The sequence below is a fragment of the Diceros bicornis genome, chromosome 2, assembly GCF_020826845.1.
Source record: "Diceros bicornis minor isolate mBicDic1 chromosome 2, mDicBic1.mat.cur, whole genome shotgun sequence".
NCBI classification, from domain to species: domain Eukaryota; kingdom Metazoa; phylum Chordata; class Mammalia; order Perissodactyla; family Rhinocerotidae; genus Diceros; species Diceros bicornis.
In genome coordinates, this window is record NC_080741.1 from 53,615,779 (window position 1) to 53,632,661 (window position 16,883).

At 44.3% G+C, this 16,883-nt stretch overlaps 1 protein-coding gene across 7 annotated transcripts in view; it reads right to left on the reverse strand.

Moving 5' to 3' along the window:
• Positions 1 to 14,075, reverse strand: part of SFMBT1 (Scm like with four mbt domains 1) — a 122,602-nt gene extending 108,527 nt beyond the window's left edge. For 4 of the 7 annotated variants that reach the window (XM_058561093.1, XM_058561066.1, XM_058561075.1 and 1 more), the window contains exon 1: positions 13,284 to 13,461. The gene's annotated coding sequence lies outside the window, so the exon portion shown is untranslated. Of the gene's footprint in view, positions 1 to 3,079; positions 3,153 to 13,283; positions 13,462 to 13,949 lie in introns of those variants that run through there. The other 3 variants (XM_058561036.1, XM_058561046.1, XM_058561056.1) reach the window with 2 other exon arrangements.
• Between the last annotated feature and the right edge of the window lie 2,808 nt (positions 14,076 to 16,883).

A 16,883-nucleotide genomic window follows, 5' to 3' on the forward strand; every position in this document is an offset into this window, starting at 1 on the left:
AGGGACTGGCTGGAGAACAGTCTACCTTTACAAATACATTAACTCAGAAAAAACAACACTTTAAGTATTAGAAAGCTTGTCTTAACCCAAGCAAATTCGGGTATCATTAGTCCATGATACTGTTTGTGGCATAAAAAAACTGCAAATAACCCAAACGTAGAAAAATAGGAAACAAACTGAATAAATTATGGTGCATCCATATAAGAGACTACTAGGGAATCATTAAAAGAATGAGGTAGATCTACGTGTACTTGGATATACCCAAAACATTTTAAATAAAAAGAGCACTACCAATTGATTTTTTTTAAGAGTAGGGAAATAAAATATTTTACTATATATATGTATCCTTGTTTAAAAAAAAATTTTTTTAAGGAATACTTAAGTCTTTGATTATGATAAAGCAACAGAAGAAAAAGTGATGCCTATTACAAGCAATCTCATCTTTCTTAGCTATCTCTAAATTCTTTGTGGCAAAATCTGAATTCAGTAAAACGGGTGGGTGGGGGGATGGGCTATGGCGAGGTCCATTTTACTCTCCTCCTTCCACACTTTCAATTTCTTGCCATAATGCTAAAAACAATTATACTTGCTTCTGAAACCAAGATGCAAAAATCCCTTACATGTCTGGTTCTGTTGTAGCCAAAGTTTAAAAGAGTCAAATATATTAATATAAGTGTGCAACTAAAGTTCAATTATACTTAATATGTTAATATTATATGCTAATCATATTTTATGAGTAAACAGTTTTTACATAATATCTTTTTTTTGTTTCTACACTAACAGAACTTTAAATTACTGAAACCTCCAAATTTCCTAAACTCTCCCCAGGCAAAAATCAGTTCAGTAAAAAACAAGAGGGTTTTCCCCCACAGCTTCAAAATTTCCAAAACTTCTCCATTTCCAAGCAGGACTGGAGTAAGGAGAGATGCTGGAGGCAACGCCTCAGCCTGTCCAACCCTCTTCCACCTATGTAGATGCCTCTCCTGGTCTCAGGGACTCCAAGTCCTCAGTGAGATACAGCCATCATCAGCGCTCCCACCACAGCAAGAGCACTGATGCAATTAACGATGGTGAGAGGCCAGTGGATCCACTAGATGTTTCTGAAGCTCAACCTGAGGCTTATGCACCTTCGAATAACAGGCTCTCATCAGTCACACCAGGGCAAAGGAAGTGGAGTTGCCCCACCCCACGCCCACATAGAACCAGACTGCTCATTGCCGCTTTGTTAACTACAACCACGAAAAGTAAAGCAAATGACTACAGCCAATGCCCTTCAATTTGATTTTTACTAATGGAAATGCATCTATCGAAGACCTAAAGATATGTCGTTATCTTAGAAAAAGTAATGTTGTAAGTTAATACGATAAAGAAAATGAAGTTGAGGAAAGGAATTTTGCTAACCTAAAACGTTAATCAAGACAGACACTCCAAGCAGCAAAATACGGCAAAATACTGGCTTCTCATTAAAAAAAAAAAAAATTCTGAACATTCGGAACTAAACTATAACACTGACCAAAAATCTCCAGAGTTAAATCATTTCTTAGATCACTTACTAGTTGTTTGTTTAATCATACCTCCATTTAACATACATGTTATTTGCCATGCACTGTCCTCAGGACCAGGGATGCCATGCTAAGTAAAAGACAGACCTGGTTCCTGCCTTCATGGAGTTTACAACAGTAAACACAAGGAACAATGCATTAACGCACTGTCTAGTTCTCTCACAGGGAACAATAAGGAAAAACATACTTAGAGTAGGTTTAATGTTCTCTACAGTGTGGCTTCAAAGAATTTTATAACACTTTAAAATTAAAATGTTAAAATGAGCTAACTAAAAGTAAGATAATTTCGTATAGTAATAAGTGCCATGAAGAAAACCAAACACTAATGAGACAGGAGCGCCTGGGGAGTAGAGGTAAGCATGTACCGGGAAGGCTTCATCATTGAGCTCAACCCTCCATGACAAAAAGGAACTCAGTGTAACAAACTTAGTGTACTTGGAGGGACAGAAAAACATGCGGCTGAATTTTGGGAAAGCAGGCAGAAAAGTGGCAGAAGAGGGCAGGGAACAAATCACAAAGGGCATTATAGGCCACAAAAGGCGTTTGGATTTTATTCTGATTACTATGGAAAGCCAGTGGCAGGCTCTAAGCCTGGGAGTGACAAGATGGGATCTGATTAAACATAACAGTTTCTTATTTAGAACACAATACATTTTAGAGTAGAAATACTGTTAAAAATGGTGGTGCTGCAGTACTGCTTCCGTGGCTTCATTCAGCTATAACTTATCTACTGTCTACTCTCTGCTAGGTTGCATGAAAGGTACTGATGAGGAATAAACCAAGATCTCTGACCTGGAGCTCCCAGTCTGGTAGAGATGAGCAACACTGACCAAATAATTACAACTGTAATATTTATAAGAGTGGACTATGTAGAAGGCTGTGAGCACCCGGGACACAGCAGTTAAGCCGGCCTGGGGAGTCCAGGAAGGAAGACTTCACAGAGGACCTAAGTCACCCAGCACAAGCAGGGACTTCCTCGGTGCACCCCCGTATGTGTGACACTCAAACCACGGGTGGTACACAAGAAAATGCAGGGGCCACCAAAGACTCTTTTAAAAAAAGTATTTATGTAGGATTATTAAGATGGAATGGAGGAAAAAAGAGTTAACATATAAAACTCGCAACTGCAACTTCACAGATATTGCTTAAATAAAGCTTTATTAAGAACTTCAACTATCTGGTTTCCCACAACACTGAAAATGTGATAGTCTAAACGTTACTTCAACAAGTGGGTCTATGCTCTATTCATGTGCACGCACACACACTACCCATTGTGAACTGGGGTTAAAAACTTTTTTTAATACCAACATTTTTGCAGCCATTTTATAGCCCCCAATAAAACAAGCTTTTCTCAAAATTTCGAACATAGAGATTTTGAAAAAATTCCAAATACTCTCCACTTAGATTCAAAAACTATTAAAATTTTCCTGATTTGCTTTATCTTTCTATACATACGTGCATACAGATGTATACTTTATAAGCCATTTGAAAGTGTCAAAAACGTCACGATACCTCACCTCTAAACTCTTCAGCTTGCATCTCCCAAGAATAAGGGCATTCTCCTACATAATCACAATGCCATTATCACACCTAAAAACAAAAACAAAACAACACCCAACTCCTCAATATCACATATTGTCAGATACACACTTTTTTAATTTTAAGTACAAAAGGGCTTTGTCAAGAACATTACGGAAGGAATGTATTTTAATAAACTGATTAGATTTATTATTACTTGTATTTCATTATTTTTATTTTTAAAATATAATAATACTTTATAAATTTTAAGTTAAAAAGTCAAATTTGGGGGGGGGGGGGCCGGCCCCGTGGCGTAGCGGTTAAGTGTGTGCGCTCCACTGCTGGCAACCCGGGTTCGGATCCCGGGTGCTCACTGACGTACCGCTTGTCAGGCCATGCTGTGGTGGAGTCCCACATAAAGGAGAGGAAGATGGGCACGGATGCTAGCTCAGGGCCAGTCTTCCTCAGCAAAAAAAGAGGAGGATTGGCAGATGTTAGCTCAAGGCTGATCCTCCTCACACACACACAAAAAAAGTCAAATTTTTAAAAACTTATTTTAAAAACATTTAAAAAATAACTGTAATCAAATATTATGGCAAAAAGTACGAAAGTGGTACAAGCAAGATTGACATTTTAGAAGCACTGTGTTAGTAGAAGGATACTCTGGGCAGAGGGACATCCATAGGAAAAGATTTGCAAAAGAGTGGGGTCTCAGCGAGGCTGGAGTGACGGCACGTGTGAGAGGGAGATGAGCTAGACAGGTGACTGGGGATGAGCTCTTCAAGGATTCTGTGTGCCTTCCTGAGGAGTTTGTACTTTACACTGCTGGTACTGGGACTTCTACCAACAAAAATTCTGTCAAAACAAATCAAGTTTGTTTAGAAAGATGTATCTGGCCATAGTGTGTCGGATGGACTGGAGAGGATGGAAGATGCAGAGACCATTTGGAGGCAACAGAACAAGGTTTATATTTTTCACTGCAAATACATAACATTTTAGTTATATTATGGGTTGAATAAGCCTGCTATACTGGTAAGTGAACAAAATAAAAACAGTAAAACTAAACTTAAGTTTATCTTGAATGTTCATGATGTAGAAATGCAGCTTTAAAGAGAAAAGGAAAGAGACAGAGACTTAACATAAATTTTGAAAGGAACCCTTAGGCACTTTTGAAGGTTTCAGCATTTAATGGAGCTGGCTCTATTTAATACCTAGTTTCACTTTCCAAAGTGGCTTTCCTTTTCCTTGGCAAGATTCATCACTGGCACTAATTTTATGTTTATCAGTCAAAATCAAAATAAAAATTTCTAAAGGAAAACCCATAGTAAAGAGGTGGAGTGCAGAACAGATAACATGTTTTCTTACATGCAGAGTGCCCCCAGGGCAGTGCTCACGGCAGCCCCGAGAGAGCTCGGTTTAGAGTCCAAGGGGAAGCTGTTCCAGGGCCAGGCACCAGCTCTGCCTCGGAGGAGAAAGAGGGCAGCACTGGAGGCCTAGCAAGCAGGACAGGATGCTGGCCCTCCACTCCCCTTCCACCAGGAGAACTCTAGTTTTATTTATTTTACATATTGGGCTTCCTGGAAGGATCTCATTTTAACAAAGGGTTCCATAGCTTTAAAAATGTCTGAAAGCCAAGGAGTCAGAACTGCACATTCTTTTTTTTTTTTATTTTTTTGTGAGGAAAATCAGCCCTGAGCTAACATCCATGCCAATCCTCCTCTTTCTGCTGAGGAAGACCGGCTCTGAGCTAACATCTATTGCCAATCCTCCTCCTTTTTTTCCCTTTTTCTCCCCAAAGCCCCAGTAGATAGCCACATGCCACAGCTGCATATCCTTCCAGTTGCTGTATGTGGGACAAGCAGTGCGTCAGTGCGCACCTGGGATCCGAACCTGGGCCACCAGTAGCGGAGCACGCGCACCCAACCGCTAAGCCACGGGGCCGACCCCCAGAACTGCATGTTCTTAAGAGAGAAGTTGATAATTCAAGAATAAGAGTCCAAGTTCCACAGGTAAGCTGAGGGGGACAAAACAAACACCATCACTGAGGAGGAATGTAGAGAGAGATCTACAAAGACAGGCCCACTGGAGGAGCAGCAGCATTAGGGTAGAACGAGGGGTTCTGTCTTGGACCTGTGAATTCTGAGGAGCCAGTGGGGCTCCAATTGGAGAGGTCCAGGCAGCAGAGGACATATGGATCTGAAGCTCAGCAAAAAGGTTTAGGAAGGCTAGCTGAAGGCGGAACGTGGATGAATCCACCAAGAGAGATGTAAAGAAAGAAACCATAGAGGGACTCAAAAGGTCGCAGAAGGCAAAAAGAAAACGGTCTGCCTCAAGACAGCACTGTGTGGAACCATCCACACACAGGGCCACTTCAGGACGAGACACTGAATTCAGGGTAGTCTGCATCCAGGAGCAGAGGGCACCGACTGAACTGGCTGGGGTAGTCTACAGAGTAGAGGCTGCAGAAGGACAAGGGGGCAAGAGTAAAGGGTATTGGCTAGGAAGCAAATGAAAGACTGGACAATGGGTCCAGGCCTGAAGGGGCTGGAACTCTGAGAGAAAAAGGTCAAAGATGAGACAGAAAGAGTAGGGAAGTCTCTCGAGAAGGCTGTGGAAAAAAGAATATCGTACCAGAACCTAAGATTTCACTAGTAGAGCTGTTCTGGAAAGAGCTCCTTTCAGACAAAGTTAATAGGATGCCAAAATCAGGGTAAAGGTCAATGAGGGTGTGGGGGTGGGGCGGAACCCTATTGTGCCTTAAGGCCCTGGGTCTGGCTCTGGGAGTCATGGACCCCTCCTCAAGCACTCGCTGCAGACAAGGGAGACCCACACTAGAAGAGAAGGCAAGAAGAACCCACCCAGCCCTCTGCTTCCCTTGTCACAGCCACTACTGGTAACAGGGTCTGGCAACAAAGTCATTTAAAGCTTCTCTCAGTTCACCCAGCAGCCCCTATGTGGATTTAAGGAAAACCAGGTGCAGAAAATGCCTAGGAGCAGATCTAAGTCTGTTTCCCAATTTGTGTACAACGTTACTTGTATTAACAATAATAAAAACTATGTATATTTTAAATGCAAACATAATTCATAATTGAGGACTGTAAAACCAATTTTAAAAGGGGAACAAAATGTAAATAATTAACATTAATTATATGAAGAGGTCAAGGGATTCAGATATCACAAATGACCATAACAACAACAAGAAAACACTCAAAGTTTTCAAATTTCTAGCTTTAGCTACTTGACCACCTACCCCTGCCCATTTTGCTCAATAATAAAAATTAAAACTCATCAAAAGGAAATCATATTCCTGGAAAGAATACCTATTAATTTTTTAAAAAAAGAAAAGGACTGTCTCTTCTAACAATTTACTTAGAAACTCCAATTCATATTTTAAAAATTAACAAACTGACTCTGGTATATAAACTCAACTTTTCAAAATATTTAACTATCAATTCAGGAGTATCAGTGATACACAGTGGGCACAGGATGGTATAAAAGAGGTACTCACTAGTGCTCTGGGGACAACATCTTGCCAAATAAACTGACACTTCCAGAAAAGCTTTACTAACTTTAGGAAACAACTAACCACTCTGATTTTCTTAAGAACTGAGCAGTAATTGAAGCATTAAAAAAATCTGGTTTCATCACATTCATTGTCAATTCTTCAAGGATTTCAAGAAAGATGGCCAAAAGCACCTGTGTCAAGAAGAATGTGCGGGAGTGATCAAGAGGTGTCTGCCCTCCCCCTCATAACAGAATTCAGGAAACTCAGCCCATCTTTACTACACTAACACAGGCACTAAAAATAATAGTTAAAGGAAACAATGACAACAACAACAAAAAACTTACACCTCTTCGGCCATTCTCAAAGTGCTTAAACTGCTCAACTAGTAATCCTTAATTCTGCCACACCTGCTTTCTCTCCATCTGTATTGCACAAATACAGAGCTAAAGTAATAGAATAAATCTAAAATATGAAGCATTAATTATGTGGTAACATTATTACGTTAAGCTACTGAACCTCTTTAAATACTCACTAGGTTTCCATTTATACAGAAATGAGAGTGAAATATGGCAAAACCTCACTAACCAGAACAGCTGGAGAGTAAGCCATTGAATAATCATGCCTCTCAGATAGCTGAAGGCTTATTTACAACTCTGAATGCAAACGTTTTTGGTTAACCGTTCTGGACAGAATGCTTAATGCTTTGACTCGGGCCAACATTGTGAATATCAGTGATTACACAGTAAGACTGTATCCAAAGATCCACAAGACTCTGTCCCTATCCAAATGAGACCCCAGACTGTAGCAACCTTTGTTTTTATACTTTCCCTGTCTTCCACCCTGCTATCACATTCTGCTTCCATCTCACTCTTTCGTTCCAATAACAAAGTGTGTCAGAACTGCATCTAAGGAAAAGGTACCTGGTTCTCACAGCTCTGCCGGGCACCTACAGAGCTCTTCCAAGAGGTAAACGAGTCCTAGTGTACAGGGCTCTGTGACTCTATTTTACCTGCTGTGGAAATCTTTTTTAAAAAGTATTTCCTCAAAAGGAAATTCTGACACACGTGCTACACCATGGATAACCCTTGAGGACATTATGCTAAGTGAAATAAGCCACTCACACGAGGACCAATACTGTACTATTTCACTTATATGAGGTACCCAGAGTAGTGAAATTTATAGAGAGGAAGTAGAATAGTGGTTGCCAGGGGCTGGGGAGAGAGGGGAATGGGGAGTTATTGTCAATGGGTACAAAATTTCAGTTTGGGAAGATGAAAAAGTTTTGGAAATGGATAGTGGTGATAACTGCACAACACTGTGAACATACTTAACGCCACTGAATTGCACACTTTAAAATAGTAAATTTTACATCACGTATATTTTAGCACAACTAAAAAAAATTTTTTAAATAATGAAAACTTACTTCCTCATCATTCACTATGTTCTAGACAGGTGATATGTTAAGTGCATCTGTGTTATCATCATCTAATCACTCCATGAAAGTTATTTTACAATGATATGTGTAAAAATGAGCCAAAATGGTATCTTAAATTATGATTCCAAATTACCATATACTATTTTTGACATGGAAAAAGCATGTTTTATAGGAACAGATCCATAAGAAAGAACACTAGCAAAACCTCAGAGACAAGAAAGCATTCTAGCCTGGGCAGCAAATGAATGTGAAAAGAAACAAAAAACACGGTAACTCACAGGTGGCCTCACCACTAAGCAAGTATTACATAGCAGCCACCTCAAATACTTTTTCAAAAAACTATTCAGGGTAAAAGAAAATAAAAATAATTTGGGATCAAATCAATTATTTCAATAATTGCTAAATTTCTCAGCCCATCTCATGTTGTCATTCCAAATACAACTGTCTTGCACTTGACGACAAACCTCCTTCCTTCTCTCACCTCAGACCAGAACCAACTCTCCCAGACCACGCAGGGACTCTCAACTGCCCTATCCACCCCAGATCAGTCTAGTAATTTACCCTTTCTCTATATTAACCAAAAATATCAAAAAGGAACCTGCATGCAGCACTGTACATCACGTTAGAAATGCCGCCTTATAGCCTCTCCCTGCACAGCAAAGTGCTTGACTCTGAACAGTTATTCAACTATCAAACCACAAAGTTCAACAGGGACTTAACATATCTTTTAGCACAATAAATAGACTATATTTTTTGTTATTTAATTATGTCCTTGAGTGATCATCTAAAGACAAAGCTGAATAACTTTATAAACATCCTCTCGAATAAAAGAGACTAGAAAATAATTATATACAAATCTTCAGGTGCCTCTGAGTTATAGGCAAAGGTTTACAATTAAACTTGTTAAAACTTCTGCAGTGAAATCATAATTTTTCTATTAATAACTAGTCTTTGTTCTTATCCTCTCTCCCACTTTTGTAAAGTTTAAAAATGAACTTGCAACAACCTGACCACATCCTTTCTATTTTAAATCATTTTCCAACAGGGCTAGTACCACCTGCAGAAGCATAGAGTCATGTCAAAATTCCACTCCCCAAAGTCTAATCGTTCAAAATCTGAGGAAACCAAAATCTCTGGAGATTTTCATCTAATTTAACAACTATGTATAAGGAGAAATATTTTTTCAATTGCAAAACATCCCAGTTAGATAACAAATGTTATTTTCTGAAAGAAAAATCCCCTGCCATAACAAAGCTATACCACTTACTGATTATAAGTTCTTTTATTCTCATTTAAATTATTCTGAAATTCTGGTTAACGGCCAAATAATTCCAGAAGGTTTCAGGAAATTATACAATAGAAAAATTTTTAATAAAAAAATACTTAGCATTCAAAATACCTGCCTGCATAATGGTCTTCTGCTCTTTGGATTGTATTCATTTATTTAATGTGACCATAACATGAAGTCATAATAAAAAAGGCCAATGAAATTTGGACAGTTTATCTTTTCTGCAGACTTCAGAATCAAATGCCATCTGCTTCTACACCATCATTCTATAGCTAAGCCCAATCTAGTTACCACTGTGAAAACAAAAGTACCCTACAAAAGGAGCAAGAGGGGCGGGCCCCGTGGCGTGGCGGTTAAGTGCGCGGGCTCTGCTCCTAGCGGCCGGGTTCCGATCCCGGGTGCGTACCAACGCACCGCTTGTCGGGCCATGTTGAGGCCACATCCCACATATAGCAACTAGAAGGATGTGCAGCTATAACATACAACTATCTACTGGGGCTTTGGGGAGAAAAAGGGGGAAAAAAAGGAGGAGGATTGGCAATAGATGTTAGCTCAAGGCCGGTCTTCCTCAGCAAAAAGAGGAGGACTGGCATGGATGTTAGCTCAGGGCTGATCTTCCTCACAAAAAAAAAAAAAAAAGATAAACAAAGCATTTTTTAAGAGAAAAATCAGAGCTTACAAAGAAACAAATATCAAAAGAGAAAATTCCCTTTCTTAAGTATTTTGTTTCTCATTTTGCATCTCTTTAGTTGCATCTCTCAAAAACTTAGCAAATTTTAAGTTAAATATCTGATAAAGAAAAAACTAAGAAATCTAAAAAGAGCCACAAAAAACAAAAACAAAAAGAAAATAGTGGATCAATAACTAAGTGATAATTACTCTCTTGGCTAATGATGCTATGAATCTTAGGTTAGAGGGACCAAATCCAGCTTAGCTGTGGGCCAGTCAACTGGTTGGCTAACTTAGTCACAGAAAAACAGAATTATTCAGCAGAATCATTTCACAAAAGAAAACCTTTGAACTTTGCGGACTATGCCCTATACATCCCTAGCACAGGCCTCAGACAGTCCCCAACTGTCTATCACACGGATGTCCTTGCAGTAAAAAACACAGGCCTTTGTGAGGAACTAACAAGAATTCACTCACAATCTCTGTCTCCTCTCCTTTAGCAGCAGAAACAAGAGAAGGTACAAGAATATATTAAAAGGCATTTGGGAAGGATAAGCAAATCACTGAAGTACTTGCTTCAGTGGAGAATATCAAAAACCCAACTTCTTAGAGGTTTAATACAAAAAGGTACCTTAAGCCAAAAAAAAAGAACCACACCTGATATAATTTTTAGTTACCTTGTGTTTTTGCTTTTATTACTAGAGTTTTAATGATTTGATAAACCAGGCAAATATCCTGCATATATAAATCAAGTTTCTTGCTGTCATTTAAAAGGTTGTTAAAGCTATATACCCACATTCTTTAATTCACTGACTTTAAAAAATCAATTTTCATTCAATTTTCTCAGCAAATTCTAGGCTTTAAGGAACTGATTCATCTACTGACACCTTAAACTCTGACTTGTTGGGAAAGTCCATGATTCATCCTTTAAACCTACTGTATGCAAATATAACTGTATTCCAAAAATGGGAAGTAATAGATTAATACTGGGCCTGTGACCACAAGGACTCCGAAGAACCACAGATCTGAACCTGCAAAGTATTGCCTCAGCCACGAAGTGACCTTCTGACTAAGAAGTCTCCCAGGCCAGAATTTTTAGTTATTCGAGATGGTAAAAACCCTAGGAATTGTTATAAATGCATTTAGGGTCACAGCAAAAATGACCATAACTCCAGGTTTACACATCTGTTGTCCTCCAGCTTAATTATTAATATTGCCCCCTTTCGCCCTCAAAAGGGTCTCTTTCTTTAGCAAAACTCATCAGTGGTGACAAAAGTCAGAATAGTGGTAGCCTTGGGGAGGGGGAAGGTGTTTACAGAATGGGAGGAATGTAAAGCGAGCCCTTTGGGAGGCTGAAAATGTTCTATATCTTGATCAGAGTGTGGTTACCAAGGCATATGCATATGTAAGAAGTCGCTGAACTGTACTCTTAAGGACTTACTGAAAGTTAGACTTCAATAAAAAATACATAATTTAAAAAACACATTGAAATACATTTTTAAATGTCTTTGTTCAGATCATAAATTACATAAAATAATTTTAGATATAGCTACCAAGTTTTTCCAAATGTATTTTAATAAAGATGCATATTGTGAGCACTTTTAAGTAGAAGCTTTCAAAATAGACTGTGATTTTTTAACTATTTCATTTTAACACATCGCCGAATTTCAGAATTGAAAGCACGCAGAAAGATGACCTATTCATCCTCTAATTTTGTAAATAAGGAAAAACAAATCAATATAGGATAAGAAACGTAGCCAAAATAAGGCAGCTAATCAAAGACAACAGTAGTAAAGACTGTTTCCTGATCGCAGGCCACTCCCGTTTCCACCAGGCCGTTAGTTTTCTGACACTGCAAACAAATCTGAACTCTGCATCTACCTGTGGCCTAGAAGGATTCAACACATCCCTTAAAACATCACGCCAACAGGCCCCGAAGTGTAAACACGAAGACACACTCGTCTTCCTTCCTCCTCTCAAGACAGTTGGCAAATGAACAATTACATTTTCAGGCATTTTACTTGAGATGCAATAAAGTGTGACATCTTAAAAATGTGGTTCAAGAGCAGAAGGCATATGCAGGGACTGACAAAATCCATTTTATTTCCTTTCAAATCTCTTTGATGGTTACTTGGTTCTCAAAAAACTATATCCCTAAGAAGGACTCACGAAACATCATCGCTTGGGGCCGTTCACCAGCACGGCTTTGAATGACCCGCTGGGAATAACCCCCCCACTGAATAAAAATCCTGTCTCTGACAAGGGTGTCCTCCCTCATTCTCTGCACACTACAAGACCTGGAGGTGACCTGTGCTTTACCGCTTAGTTTTAGACCCCAGTGAACAGCTGACATCTTGCGAAAAACTTAACATAACACACACCCTTTCCGCGGGAATTTATTTCTGCTCTCACAAGGCGTTTCTGCTCCCCACAGAGCAGGCCGTGCTTCTCAGGACACTCTGCTTGCCCCTCCACAGCCTCCTTTTCAGAGTCCAAAGCGAGACTTCGAGAACAGAAATCGAAACAGTCACGGACCTCCCGAGAGGCAGGTCGGGGCCCCGAGCAGGTCCGGCTGGGGTCGAGCGGCGGCTTCCCGGCGAGCCCACCGCCTGCCCGCGCCCCGAGCCGCGGAGGCCCGGCGCACTCGACCACGCCAGCCCCAAGCAACCGGTTGCGGTGGCCGCTAGACGCTCCGCAACCGCGCAGCGGCCACCTGGGCCCTCCGAAGTTCGGACCGCCGCACGGGCGGCGCGGCCCCGGCCCCTGCTGCGGGTTCGCGCCCCGGCCCCGGAGCGAGCCCGGGGGGCGGGTCCGCGGGGGCTCGGCGGGCGGGAGCGCGGGACGCGCGGGGAGGGGCGCGCGGCGGGCCCAGCGCGCCGGAGAACTTCGGCGCCCGCCGATGCCGCCGCCCGACCACTTTCCTTTCACGCCCCCGGGGCTGCCGCGCGCCGCGCTGCCCTCCCGGAGCCGCCGGCCGCCACCGCCGCCGCCGCTCGCCACCGCGGCCAGACGCCCAGGCGCGCTCCTGCAGCCCGGCCAGCCGGCGCGCGAGGCCGCGGGGGCGCGCGAGGCCGCGCGCGGGCGCCGCGCTCCCCCCGCCCCGCCCCCGCCCCCAACGTGCCGCCCCCGCCGCCCGTTGGCGCCTCAGCCCGCGCGCCCGCCGCCCGCCGGCTCCCGGCGGTTTTTCGTTGGCAAAGTTGCCCGGCCGCCTCGAGGGGGGCGCCGCGCGGTCCCCCGCCCCAGCGCAGCCGCCGCCCCTTCAGGCCGCCGCGGGGGAAGGCCCAGCCGGCGGCCCCGCTTTTTTACCTGCCGGGAGTTTTCGCGCGCGCGCGCTCGCTCAATCGCTCGCTTTGCTCCCTCTCGCGCTCGTTTTCTTTCTTTCTTTCCTTCTTTTCGTTCCCCCGCGCGGGCGCTTTTTCCGCTCCCACCGCCCGCGCTCGCCGCTCGCGCCCTCCTTCCTGCTGGGTTCTGCGGAGCGGGGCGGCCGGCAGCTCTCCCCGCCCCCCTCCACCCGCGCTCCGGCGGAGGCGGCGGCGGCGGCGGCGCTCCGCGCTCCGACTCATTCCAATATGGCACGGGCTCAGGGCGCATGCGCCCGCGCCCCCCCCCATCCGCGCTCCTCCCGGCAGCCCGCGCCCCTCACGCCGCGCGCGTGGCGCCCCCCGGCCGGGCCTCCCCGAGCCCGCCCGCGCGCCTTCCCGCCCGGTTGCGGCCGCGCGGGATGCTAGGAGCCCGCGGACTGAGGTGCTGGAGGTCCAGCGCCGCCAGCCGCCCCCGTCCCTCGTTTCCTCCAGCCCACAACTTGGCGCGGACACCCGTGAGGCCGTGGCGCAGGGCAAGCGGCGGCGCCCCACGCCTCCGACGGCGCTGCGGCCCCGCGCGGACCGGCCAGTCGGGGAAACGTGCCCCCAGGGACCCAGCGCCCACCCTGTCCCTGCTCCGACCCACGAGGAAAGGGCCCCGGCGCCTCACCTCGGGTTGTGGACGGAGCCCAGGGAACCTAGTGTCGTCCGCCGGTCGGTCCTGGCGTCCTGGCCGGGGTGAAGCGCTCTGCTGTCGTCCGCACGTGATCGCCTCCCGCAAGATGGCATTAGCGGAGGAACGGACGGAGGGGCGGCCGGATCCCAGATGGGCGCGCGTCGCCGCCGGCGAGGGCTGCGTCCGCCCGCCTGGCCCACGTCGGGGATCTGGCGTGCCCTTTGAGACCTGGAAGGGCACCGAAATGCCCCCTGTCTGAGAAGTCAGAGCGGAGCCCCCCCCCCCCCCGCGCACCCGATGTCTCCAGGCTTCCGCAGGAGGCGCCCTGTAAATCCGAGTTTTCCTGCCGCTCGGGGCCCCGGCGAGGGGACACAAGACGGCTGCCGAATTCGGGCGAGAGAATCGGGGGCCCCGGGTCAGGACAGGAGCTCGAAGGTGGCTGCAAGCCGGCCCCGCAACCCGACGTGCCCAGGGGCAGTTTTGTTCCCCGAGCTCGCCCCTTCACCCGCGAGCGCAGGTGTCCGTAGGACACCCCCCTCCCCGCCTGCTCTGGAAAGTTCCCTCCAGAAGGGAGTCCCCGCGCCCGGAGACCCAGGAGTGCCTGGGTCCGGGGAAGAGGTCTCGGACAGGGCGCTGAAGGAAGGAGGAGGCGCCCCCACCGCAGGAAGGAGGTCTGGAGTGCCAGGCGAGGGCTCAGGCCACTTCCCACTGACCTCAGCGCTGCGCTGGAAGTATTACCCCACTTTACACACAAACTTGCTCAGAGTCACGCTGATGGCTGGAAAAAAACAGATTTTTTTTTTTCTTTACTACCACTGTAAAAACAGTATGACAACCAAAGAAAGAAAGAAAAATGTAAGAATAAAGTATCCATAATACTACTACAGAATGCAACTTGCATAAAACGTTCCGTCTATATACATGTCTTTACAGAGTTGCAATGACACTTCTCTTGTGTTTGCTACCATCATTAACATTTTTCTTTTGTTCACATGATTCATTTTTAAAGTGTGCAGGTATCCACATCCATTCACTCCGTCTCCTAATATGGTATATTTGGGTTCTTTACAATTGTTTGCTAGTATATCCTTTCAGTCTGCACTTGGGACAAATTCCTGCAAATTGAATAACCAGGTGGAAGGCTAAGGAACGCAGATCGGTCTTAGTCTACGGTGCCATAGGACTTTCCCAAAGAGCTTGCCCCACTCGTTCTGCCACCTCCCAGGAGCAAGTGTAAGGAGTTTAAAACACATTTCTAAGCGTTGGGTACCATCTCTTTTTTGCTCCTACTTTAGTAGTGTTTACTGGTAGTTCAAGGTTACTTGAGCACTTTTTAGATGACTTTAAAAATGAGTGTTGGGGCCTGCCCCGTGGCGCAAGCGGTTAGGTGCGCGCGCTCTGCTTTGGTGACCCGGGGTTCGCAGGTTCGGATCCTGGGCGCGCACCTACGCACTGCTTGGTAAGCCATGCTGTGGCGGGGTCCCATATAAAATAGAGGAAGATGGGCACGGATATTAGCTCAGGGCCACTCTTCCTCAAGAAAAAAGGGGAGGATTGGCATCGGATGTTAGCTCAGGGCTAGTCCTCCTCACAAAAAAAAAAAACAGTGTTTTCCCATGCATTTATTATCTATAGTCTCCTTTCTGTAAATGATCTGTTCATATCCATTCATCTGTTGGGTACTTGAACCTCTTCTAACTTTGAATAAGAATTTTTTATTTTATAGATATTATTCCTGCATCATCATCGACACAAATATTTCCCAGTCCATTGTTCTTTTTTGTTTTAATGTTCAATCTGTCATTCTAGTCTTTTGTGATTTTTTTTATCGCTTCAGTGCTGACAAAGTGAGCTGTGAGCTTTCTTCCACCCATCTGATAGTCTATTTTCTGCTAGTTTTCTAAAATTTCATTTTGTATTTAATTCTTTGACGATTACCCAGCCCAAGTTTATTTTGCTGTGTGGAGTAAGATATGGATTTAACTCACCGATGGCATCACCAGCTTTTATTCCTTATGCAGCCACCATTGGGTAAGTTACCTTTACCCAAGGGTAAGGGTAATTCTTCCCTTTCCCTTTGTTTAGTAAAATCTATTTTTATGCTAGGCTTTTGATTTTGGTTGATGTAGTTCTGAATTCTCCATTTGCTTTCAAGGACCTCAGTTTGGGCAGATACTATAAGGATCTAAATATTGGTTCTTTAAAATAGGTTGTAACATCTGACAGGGCTAAATTTCCCCCCATGGAGTCTTCTTTTATTCAAAATATCACTTGATATCCAGACCAGTTTGTGTGTCCATACATATTCTAGGTGATCATATAGGGGTTAAGAGTGCTGACTATGGAGATGGGACCATCCAGGTTCAACACTTACCAGCCCTGTGATGTTGGCAAGTCACTTATCCCCTCAAGGCCTTAGTGTCTTGGTCTATAAAATGGGGATAAGAATAACACCTGCCTCGCAAACTCAATGCCTGGCACACAGTAAATGCTTGGTAAATGTCAGCTGTAGTTACAGATATGTTCAGTGCCAAAAAAAATGAAACTTTACACGGAGTTGCATTAAACCAACGAATTAATTTAAACAGATCAAATATCCTATAATATTTCATTTTCCTGACCAGGACATGTGCTATCTTTCAATTTATTCAAATACTTTAAAACTCAGACAGAAGCCAAGTCCCTTGCTGACAACAGCCTCTCTCCACTGCTCACCTTGCGTGACCCCTGAGGAAGAGGAAGAACAGAGACCCCCAAGAAACAGTTGAAAACTACCATTAGAGAATCTGCCTCCAGCCAGGCCTTGTGTGTGTGTAGGCATGTGTGTGCATGTGGGAGATCTCCCTTAACCCTTGCAACATCCCTCAGGGTAGCTCATGGCATTCCCTGTGGACGAAGAGCAAAGTGGAAGCCTCCAGGTCACCCTTA